Raw genomic sequence first — 11,187 nt, forward strand, 5'->3', positions numbered from 1 at the left:
TAGGCCCAGTCATTCAATAATAATTTAATGATTCCCAATTTTTAAGTCAAAATTTAATCATATAACTGATTTCAAGTTATATTTTATGACCATCCTAAGGACCTAGATGAATAGGAATATAAAAGATATATAAGATAGTCATATACATCTGTGTTACAAGTCTTGAGTACAGAGCAAATGAAATGTCATTCATTTCTAATTTTTTTGTTGACTTAGTCATGTAGATTTCCCTTGTATCTAAAGCAGAGATGGTTTTTGTTATACATGCATCATGCTTTGGTCCATTTAAAAAAGCAGCGTGAGGGGAAAGATAGAAAGAAAGAGACACAGAGAGAGGCATTCCAGTAGATAGTAGGTTAAATGCACCTGGGGTTGAATAGATATCTCTCCTTTTTAGTAAGTTTTTAATTGTCATAAGCCTAAATTTACTTCTATTAAATTTCCATCAATTCAATAAGATGAGTTGCAAAGAATGTTCTGACTTGCATTGACAGGAGCTTCCTCATCTGAAAATTCCCAATATCAATGAAGTCATGGATCCATTTCCTATCCTTCACTTTGGTTTGATTTAAATTTTTTTGATGCTTTTATAGATAGATAGATAGGTAGATAGATAGATAGATAGATAGATAGATAGATAGATAGATAGATAGATAGATAGATGGATGGATGGATGGATGGATGGATGGATGGATGGATGGATGGATGGATGGATGGATGGATGGATGGACAGACGGATGGATGGACGGACAGATGGACTGACAGACAGACAGATAAATAGATAGACAGACAGACATATATCCATATGTAGGTAGATAAAAATATAGATATAGATATAGATAGATATAGGTCTGTCTCTATATCTATATCTATTTCTACATATCTATATATCTCTACATATGTATCTATGTAGATATATCTAGAGATATATAGATACATACAAGGCAAAAAATCATAAATTGGAAAGGAAAGATTTTTGGGCATCATGATGATAAAATTCCTTAGCAATATGAGTACAATATGAATACTTAGCAATATGAGTGATGCCCAGTTAGGTAATTTATGACACCTCTAATCCTTTCCTTAAATTAGAATGAGAGGCTCCCACAAAGATGTTCAGAGATCACATGGGTCAGATTTCTGCCCACCTCCAAAGAAGTAAGAGCCCCACCCATTCTTGTGCCAGTTAACATTCTAAAATTCTTTGCACGAGTCTTTTAGAAGTCTCAAAAACGCCAGACATCAAAAAACTTGTCTTCATGGTAATTTTAGTATGAATCCCTTGCAGTACAGCCTAAATTAATTTCATTTTATGCTTCCTATATGAGATTAGGTGCCAACTAGACATTATCCTATATTGGAGAAAGCTAGGTGGCTCACTAGATAGAGTGTTAGTCCTGAAATCAGGAAGACCTAAATTCCAATGCAGCCTTAGAGACTTGGCTTTGCAATCTGGGTCAAATCAGTTGATCTCTATTTACCTTAGTTTCTTCAACTGTAAAATGAAGACAATTATCAGTGCCTTTCCCCCAGGGTTATTTTGAAGATCAAGTGAGATAACAATTTTTAAAGCACTTGAAATACAGTAGATACTCTATAAATGTTAGGTATTATCATTACCCTAAAACTAACAAGGGTCTCCAACTGTGAATACTTTAAAAGTCAGATCATGTATACAAAGTGCTCTCCAAACATTAAAGTGCTTCAGATTATTATTTTTGCTGTTGCTAATGAGGATGAAGATGACACTTCTCTGATATCTCTACCCTTACCTTTTCCTCCTTTTGGCTATATTTCAACTCTTTCCACTAATCCTATAAAGAATCACAGAATCACAGAACTTCAGAGGGAGAAGAAAACTCAGTGGATAGATATTCCAACACATAACTACAAAATAATTTGCTTCGCAACATACCTAACATCAGCTCATCTTTCCTGACATCCTGCAAAAGGGAGGGAACTCACTCCCTTAGGCAGTCCATTCCACATTTAGGTGTCTCTCATTGTAAGGAAGCTTTTCATTATAGTAAGCCTAAGTTTACCTCTTGGAAACTCCTGTCGATTCAGTTATTGAACATTTACTATGTGATTTGTACCATGTTCCTAGTTCTTCCTCCACAAAAGATTTGCCCTGATACACTTTTGTGGCATGGAGGTTACATTGGCTACTGACACCCTATGTCAGTAGAGCACAAGCATTTTGGAAGGGTGTAACAGTCTAGAAAGACTTCTTTAACTAGTAGATTTTTTTTCTAGCCACTCTATAATCCTCTTCAGGAAAGTTAGGTGTCATAGTGGATGGATTGCTGCACTTGGAGTCAAGAAGATGAAAGATATTCCCAAGATCATTACTTTTCTCCTTCACAGGTGTCCTATCAATGACAGGGACTGCCAAATATATCCCTCCTCAGTTAATGGTGTTTTTCTATTTATCCTCAGGTGGAGGAAAAAATAAACCCAACAGTTGGCCCCAGAAAATGTAAACCTGCATACCATATGTCCCTATTGTCCTCAATGGCAAGAAATTATAAGTAATCTTGCCTCACAAAACTGTGAAATAATGTTAAGAATAAAATGAAATCTTAGAGTGAATGGTATGAGAACCAAGTAACGTACAAAAAAATGAACATTGAAAAACTAAATTGGAAGTAAAAGAGGCACAAACAGTAACTCTTTTGTCAATATATCTATACTGATCTATTATTAAAACCACCACATAATAATATAGAATTGTAATACTATATAACCTAATGTATTTATTAGGAACGAAAATTACTCTCACAAAGCTGAAATTTTGAAGGATAAATGGACCATATTTAACACAAACAAAAGAAATCCATGCAGAGGATGACACAAATTTGAAAATATCCAAATTAAAGGTACTTCAAAGAGGGAAAGATATAAATAAATGGGGTTAGGGAAATAAAAAACAACTAGATAACACAGGGGAAGACACTACTACAAATATATTAAAATTCATGGAACAAGATTAAGGAAATTAAAATATCCAATTTTTGTATTTCTCAGAAGTTTCATGAAGGCAATGCATTCTTCAGTAAAAAGTTAGCATATCCTAGAGCTACCAAGTATCAAAGACTGTCCCCACCCCCATCCACACACACATGCACAATGAAATTGACTATATTTTTTAAAGACAATCAGTGACTGGTTACTGATGTAGAAGACACGTCAGGCATTTCTACAAAAAATAGTTATAAGAGAATATCAACAACTCCCAACACCTATGTCTACTTCCTTATTTCTATAAAATTTTATGAGAATTATCTACTCATGTATCAAGGGTAACTGAAAAAAAATGAGAAAGTAAGAGGTACACTCAAAGGCTTTTTTATAGCATGCTGTCTCTCCTAGCCCTATGTTAAGATCATAGAAGATTCCTCAATAGATGCTACCCAAAATAATCCTGCAATGGTACTCTCATTCTTCATGTTTAGTGAGTCATAAAAGAAAAGAACATATGTTCACCAAGAGTATATGTTCATCATGACAATGTTCATGACTGTCATGAAAGATATCATGCCTAGAGTCCAAGTGTAATAGAGAATACTCTTGTTCATGGATGACAATTGGCTGATTGCATCAGGTCAGAACATCAGCAGACTTCCTCAGATATCCATGGCAACTCAAAAGATATGACAAAAATAACAAAGAAATTTAAAAAAAAACTATTTCCCAGACCCACAGATTTTTGAGTAGTCAGCTGAGTCAACCCACTGAAGCAGCCTGTCCTCCACTTGGTCTCTGTGAATGATACCCTGTGTAAGCAGGATTGGTATTCCCAACAATTTAATAGGAGTAAGAGAACGAGATGTTTTGTATTTAGAATATAGTGCAGGTTTCCTTTTTCTTTATTTTTTGGTGGGGGTAAATCTCAATCTCTACTCTAACTAATGAAAAATATATTTTTAATGCCAATGTTCTCCTAATGATGAATACAGATCATAGACAACCACATTTTCTAAGATTTCAGAATTGCAAATGACCCAAAAAGCAATGGGCAAATACATATGGTTGAATAGGCTGCAGTGTAGAGCCAATGATTTATGCAAAATTGTAGGTTTGCAAGATGTATAGGGAGGAAAGGAGGTAGGCCAGTGAGAAGAAAAACTGACTGCAGGATAATCCAAATGTAAAATTGGTACCCACACCATGTTGGAAAGCTTCCAATGATAAATTCACCCATAAAGCAGATAGCACATAGATTAGAAACTAGAATCCAGTAACACATTATTTGCAAGAAACACACTTTGAAACACTTGAAGGACACACGCAGAATGAAAATAATGGATTGGGGCAAAATAAGAAAAAGGATGCAGGGACAACTGTGCTTCAGTTGAGGTAAAAAATATAGACATAAAATTAAAACAACTCTGGTACCATGTCACACCTACCAGATTGTCTAACAAGGCAAAACAGAAAAATGATAAATGATGGAGAAGATATAGGAAAATTAAAACACTAATGCATTGTTGGTGGAGTTGTGAACTGATTCAATCATTCTGAAGAACAGTTTGGAACTATGCCCCAGAGGCTATAAAACTTTGCATACTGTTTGACCAAGCAATACCACTGCTATGTCTGTATCCCAAAGAGATTATAAAAATGGGAAAAGGGCTCATATGATCAAAAATGTTTATAGTAGCTCTTCTTGTAGTGGCCAGAAATTGGAAACTGAGGGCATATCCATCAACTGGGGAATGACTGAATAATTTGTGGTATAGGAATACAATGGGACACTATTGTTCCATAAGAAAAGATGAGCAAGTGAACTTCAGAAAAACCTGGAAGGACATGAACTGATGCTGAGCGAAGGGAGCAGAACATTGTACACAGTAACAGCAACATTGTGAGATGATCAACTTTGATAGACATAGCTCTTCTCACAATGCAAGGATCTAAGACAATTCCAAAAGACTTAAGATGGAATGAACTATGGAATGGAATCAGAATTCAGAAAAGAACTATGGAACCTGAAGGCAGATTGAAGTGTATTTTTTGTTCTTTTTGTTTCTTTGTTTCTTCTTTCTTGTGGGTTTTCCCTTTGGTTCTAATTCTTCTTTACCACATGACTAATGTAGAAATATGTTTAACATGATTGTACATGAATATTATATACCAGATTGCTTGCCATCTTCAGGAGGCAGAAAGAGAGGAAAGGGGAGAAAACTTGGAACTCAAAATCTCATAGAAGAGAATGTTTGAAACTAAAAACAAATAAATAAAGAAATGTATATATATTTAAAAAGGCAGGTATCATAATAAATCATAATGTCAGACAAAGCAAAAATAGAAATAGACCTAATTAAAAATGATCATTAGGGAAACTACATCGTGCTAAAAGGTACAATAGACAAGAAATAATATCAATACAAAGTGTGTGTGTGTGTGTGTGTGTATACACACCAAATGGCAGAGTATTCAAATTCTTAAAGGTACAAACAAAACCAATGCAACAAAAGTAAGAGGGAAAGCAGGAAACTGGAAAAAATTCTCTGGTAAGGGCCTCATTTCTCAAATATAGAGGAAACTAAGTCAAATTTGTAAAAAACAAACAAAAAAAAAACCCCAAACAAAACAATAGGAACCATTTCTCAAGTGATAAATGACCAAAGGTTATGAACATGTAGTTTTCAGAAAGAAAAAAAGAAATCAGAGCTCTCAATAATCATATAAAAATGTTCCACATCACTATTAGAGAAATGTGAATTAAAACAACTCTAAGATACTAGTTCATACTTATCAGATTGGCTAATAGGACAGAAAAAATGATAAGGATAAATGCTGGAGAGGATGTGGAAAACCAGTTACACCCATGTGCCATTGGAAGTGCTTTGAACTGGGTCAAACATGCTAGAGAATTATTTGGAACTATGTCCAAAGGGGCATAAAACTGTGTATACACTTTCACCCAGCAATGCCAGTACTAGGTCTGTAATCCAAAAAAGATCAAAGAAAAGCGAAAAAGATCTATATGTATAAAAATATTTATAGCAGCTCTTTTTGTAGTAAAAAAGATTTGGAAGTTGAAGAGATGCCTCTCAGTCAGGGAATAGTTCAATAAGTTGTGGTATACGATTGGAATGGAATGTCATTGTGCTATAAGAAACGACAAGCAGCATGGTTTCAGAAAAACCTAGGAAGACCAACAAACACATGCACAGTATACACAGTAGAGAGGACACAGTAGCGATAATATTTTATGGATGATCAATAGTGAGTGAGCTATTATGATCAATACAACAATCCCAAACAATTCTGAAGGACTCATGATGAAAATTACTATCACTTTGTTCTATTTCTTCTTTACAACATGATTAATGTGGAAATACGTTTTACATAATTGAACATATATAACCTATATCAAATTGTTTACTGTCTTAGGGAGAAGAGAGGTGAAGGAGGAAGGCAAAAATTTGGAACACAAAATTTTATTTAAAAACGAATGTTTAAAATTGTCTTTTCATGTAATTGGAAAAAATATTTTAATGATAGATTTACTATAAAGTTTCATTTTCTCTAATAAAAAATGATCTGATAGTAAAAATCTCATCATTTGCTTGCCTCTCATCATGCCTAAAATTCCTTCCCTTTATTCTCCCTCCTCCGTTTCTCTCTCTCTCTCTCTCTCTCTCTCTCTCTCTCTGTCTCTCTCTCTCTCTCCCCCTTTTTCTGCTTCTTTTGCACCCTTTCCCTCTTCCCTCCCTCTCCCTTTTCTTCTTCTTCCCCTTTTCCTCTCCTTTCCCTCCCTCTGTTTGCATCCATAAAAGCCAATATACTATGTTCACATATTATGAGAATGCCTAACATACAGTAACAATACCTATTTGTCTATTCATTCTTATACTTGAGTTGAAACATGCCTAAAATTTCCTTGCAGCATTCAGTGATAACACATGATAATTTTAATCAATATCCAATTAATATAACATAATGTAATATAATTAATATAATATACACACTATAAATATACAGATATAGAATTTATAAAGGGGTCAATAAAATTGGGATTTCTGTGTAAAATATACTTCATTTCTTTGAATACAATCTTTCTACAGTCACCTTTGGAAGTAGCAAGCTCTTCATCACTCTAGGTTTTCAAACAGAAGCTTCATGACCATTAGTTTTGTAGGAGGTCTTCATGTTCAGTTAGGGGTTGAACTGGATAACCTCTGAGATTCCTTCTAAGTGCTGTCATTCAATGTATGGACTTAAGTTTTGTTTATGGACAATTTTTTTTTAACAAACTAGAACAAACAACCCCCAAATTCCTGCTCATAAATATAATGCCTAGGATTTATTCAGGTAATTTATATAATGCTGTTTGCTCTCCTTGTTCATAAAATTCAGTGTTGCTTGCAGGAATTCCCTGCAGTGAGGTCAAGAATCAATAAACCAGTCTGTGTCCTTTGTAGAAATAAGCACTACAAATAAGGTTGTCTGGTCACTCCTGTGCAACTGTGATTCCCCCAACTGTTAGGCAGAAGCCTTGAATCTTTGATCCCTGGTGGCTTTTGGCAGCCAGGTGATATCCATCCTGATTGACTTGAGAGCTGGTGAAAGAAGCAGAGATTACAAGAGAAGGCATTCTATTGTGCACTTTGTTATTTCAGAATTGGAAAACAGAATCAAACTGATTGCAACCTTGGTTAAGGGAGATGGAAAGAAGGAATAGAAGGAAAAGAAAGGGGAAAAATAATTTATCCCAGGGAAGAGCCTAAATAAAGACCTCACCATTTTCAGCCCTAGAGAAATTAAAAGAGAGTGCTTGTGGAATAGATATTAAATATAAAAGATCATGGCATAAGCAATAAATTGGCTAAAGAAGGGACATTAACTACAAAAAGAAAAACATTAAAAAGGAAAAACAAAGCAGGAAATAAATTGTCTAGGGCCAGGGAAAGGTGATAGGCATGAACACTATTTAATGTGCTAAATAATTGTTATTTTTCTTACATAGTAATTTTGAAATATATTTTTCCGCAAGTGAGCAAATGTCTATTTTGCATAAGAAAGTATTTAGGAATTTTCTTTGTGTCTCATCAAATTTAGGCTAACAGCTAACCTCACTGTAATATCCTATTGTTGTGGAAAGTTAAATTGAAATGCAGAGAAAATGTTTAGAGCAAATAGACAGTATAATCATAGACCTAAAACGCAATTGAGCTTTCTCATCTGTTTTCGAGCACTACAGAAACTACTTCTAACTGCAGTATCAATGTCTATGTATTTGTCCTCTGGGAATATTTCTCTATTTGCATCCTGCCACCCACATGGAGTTTTTCCTTTTTGTAACCTGTGGCTCTTTTGTAGTCATCAATACACAGATAGCACTTAATCATAAGCTGTCCTTTATTGTTCTTTAATTCATGTGAGTTAGTCTTTTGCTGTTGTCCATTAGTTTCAGTCATGTCTGACTCTTCATGACCCAATTTTCAGGTTTTTTCTTGGCAAAGATCCTGGAGTGGTTTGCCATTTCCTTCTCCACCTCATTTTACAGATGAGGAAACTGAGACAGTGCTAAGTGACTTGTCCATGGTTACACAACTAGTAAGTGTCCAAGGCCATATTTGAACTCAAGAAGATAAGTCTACCTGACTTCAAGCCCAGCGCTCTATCCATTGTGCCAGTTAGCTTCCCTAGGTATTAGAGTTGCTTACCTCTTTAACTCTATTGTCAATCCAGTGAAGGTAAAATCTATGTCCTCTCCTTCCCTTGTGTCTCCTAAAGCACAGGTGTCAAATTCATGGCTAGTAACCCATGTGACCCACCAAAATCCAAAGTACAGTTGAAACTAGATTAAAATTTAATTGGGAAATGTTTAACAAAACAAAATGCAAAACAACATAGATCATTTTAATTTGTGATTTTCAAACCAATATACACCCTCAGGGATCCATTTCTATTGTTATTTTACAAGATTGCCCTAAAGTACTTAGTATATTTCTTTATATCTAGAAGAGGTTCATTAAATAATCAAAATATCAACCATGCTCTAAAAATCAAATTGCCCATTGGAAATGTTCATCAGCAAAACTAATCATAAGGTTTCATTATCATTACTATCAACTAGTGGGGAATATAGATTGATTTGGTGCTCTTAGAAAATGAATAAGCATGCAGCTAACGTGGCTTTCAATGCATAAAGTATTTGGAAACATAAATTGAAACCAAATTTAGCATAAAATACATCGTAGGACATTAAAAATAATCCCATCATCTTAAAAGCATCTATCAGCAGACAACCATACACTGTGCTACGACAATCTAATCTAACAAACATTTGTTAAGCACCTGCCCTGGGCATGTTCAAGTTTGAAGTGGTGAGGATGCCCCAGTCTTTTGGGCCAGCAGAAAGAAAAAGGATTATATTGGCTAATATTATTGGCTAACTAATTGGGAAGTGAGGCATCTTCAGGTCACTGAATAAAGAGATCTGTCTAGGAGCAGGAATGGTTAGACTGAAGAAGAGATTTAGAAAGAACTGGATAGCTATCTCTAAGTACTGGAAGGTCTTTTGCATAGAAGAGGTCAAAACTACATGTGAGCAATTACAGTAAATGAGGCATTAAGTAAATGGAGACTGGTATAAAAAACAATTTCCCAATAATTCTAGCTATAAGAAATTATTTAGTCAGTAAACATTTACTAAGTACCTACTAGTCAACTATCATGCACTGTGATAAACACTGGGGATTCATAGGTATAAAAACAGACTCAGCTTTCAAGGTACTCATAACCTAAATAGGGGGGAAACGTGCACATAACCTTGCACAAACAAACTACATGTGGTATAAATAAGAAATAAGCAACAGAATGAAGGCACTAGAATTAAGACACATTATGAAAGTCTTCCTGACGAAGGTGGGATTTTAGTTGGGATTTGAGGGGGTCAGGAAGCCAGGAGGTAGAGATAAGGAAGGAGAACATTATAGCCAAGGATAATACCCTGAGTCCAGAGATACAGTGCCTCATTGACACATTGATTAGCAGCAGGGAAGCTATTTTCTCTGCATCAAAAAGTACTTGGTGCTGATGAGACTAGGCTCCCACTTAGAGAATTCTGAGCTCTTCTGGAAAAAGTTGGATGATCAAATTTGGAGATGTAATATAGGAGTTCTTGAGAAGGTATGGATTTGACACTGTGCCCATCTGAGGCACATGACAAGTATGATATTTTTTGATGTGATATCAACATAAAATACATGTAACAAGGTAGTGAGATACAGCCCTTAATTTCTTACAGTCTGCATAATGTTAGAGACTGGACTTATGATTTTGTTTGTAAAGCATATTCACCGTGAAAAAATTTCCTCCACCAATGCAGGTCTGTACCTTCTCTTTAGAGAGAGCTAGCAAGAGAGCTAAAAGATCAAGCAACTTGCCCAGGGTCTTACAGAGTATATATCAGAAGTGGCACTCACATCCAATCAGCCCATGTTCAAACCTGACTTTCTAGTCATCACACTGCCTCATCACCCCTCTCTAAATATCTACTCACAGAAAGTAAATGAGGAAGCCACATTTTATAAGTCAGAACTCAGAGATTTCCAATCTCTCTACTGGTCTTCTCTTTTCCTTTCCTTTTCCTTTCCTCTTCTCTGTTTCCTTTCCTGATTAATTACCTGGTTTTAATTCACTGTTTCCTCCCACCTTCTGCTATCTGACTTCTCAGGTCTAGATGTGTTCTCACTGTCTGAGATCACAATGTTGTTTCTATGCCAACATGTTCAACTGACTTAATGTGACAGACATGAGAAAGGGGCTGTCAGAGAGGTAAGGAGAAAACCAGAATCATGTCAACACAAAGATGTCAAGGACAAAGGGGAGCTCAGGAAGGAGGAGTCAACATTCTACTTGAAGCAAAGAGCTCCTTTTCCTTGGTTCTTGTCTCTGTGAAGAACATAATTCTAACCATTATTGTAATAGAAATAGGTAAGATTGGAAGAGAAAATTATTCTTTCTCTCTCTGTCTCTGTGTCTCTCTGTCTCCTTCTCTCTGTCTCTGTCTCTCTGTCTCTCTCTCTGTTTCTGTCTCTGTCTCTCTCCTCTCCTCTCTTCTCCTCCTCCTCTCCCATATTCCTTTTCTGTATGTGTCTCTGTATGTGTGTGTTTTGCCTACTAATCTAATAGATTTTGAGTCACGGAATCATATGGTTAGAAAAGGTC

The 11,187-nt window shown here is 35.5% G+C and overlaps 1 long non-coding RNA gene across 1 annotated transcript; it reads right to left on the reverse strand.

The window, feature by feature from the left end:
• Positions 1–7,300: 7,300 nt before the first annotated feature.
• On the reverse strand, positions 7,301–10,900 carry LOC140509992 (uncharacterized). Its single transcript, XR_011969030.1, has 2 exons — positions 10,520–10,900; positions 7,301–7,571 (listed from the first exon to the last, which is right to left on the reverse strand). It is a non-coding gene; the product is annotated as an uncharacterized lncRNA (long non-coding RNA).
• Positions 10,901–11,187: the final 287 nt, after the last annotated feature.

This window comes from Notamacropus eugenii, chromosome 6 (assembly GCF_028372415.1).
Source record: "Notamacropus eugenii isolate mMacEug1 chromosome 6, mMacEug1.pri_v2, whole genome shotgun sequence".
Taxonomy (NCBI): Eukaryota; Metazoa; Chordata; class Mammalia; order Diprotodontia; family Macropodidae; genus Notamacropus; species Notamacropus eugenii.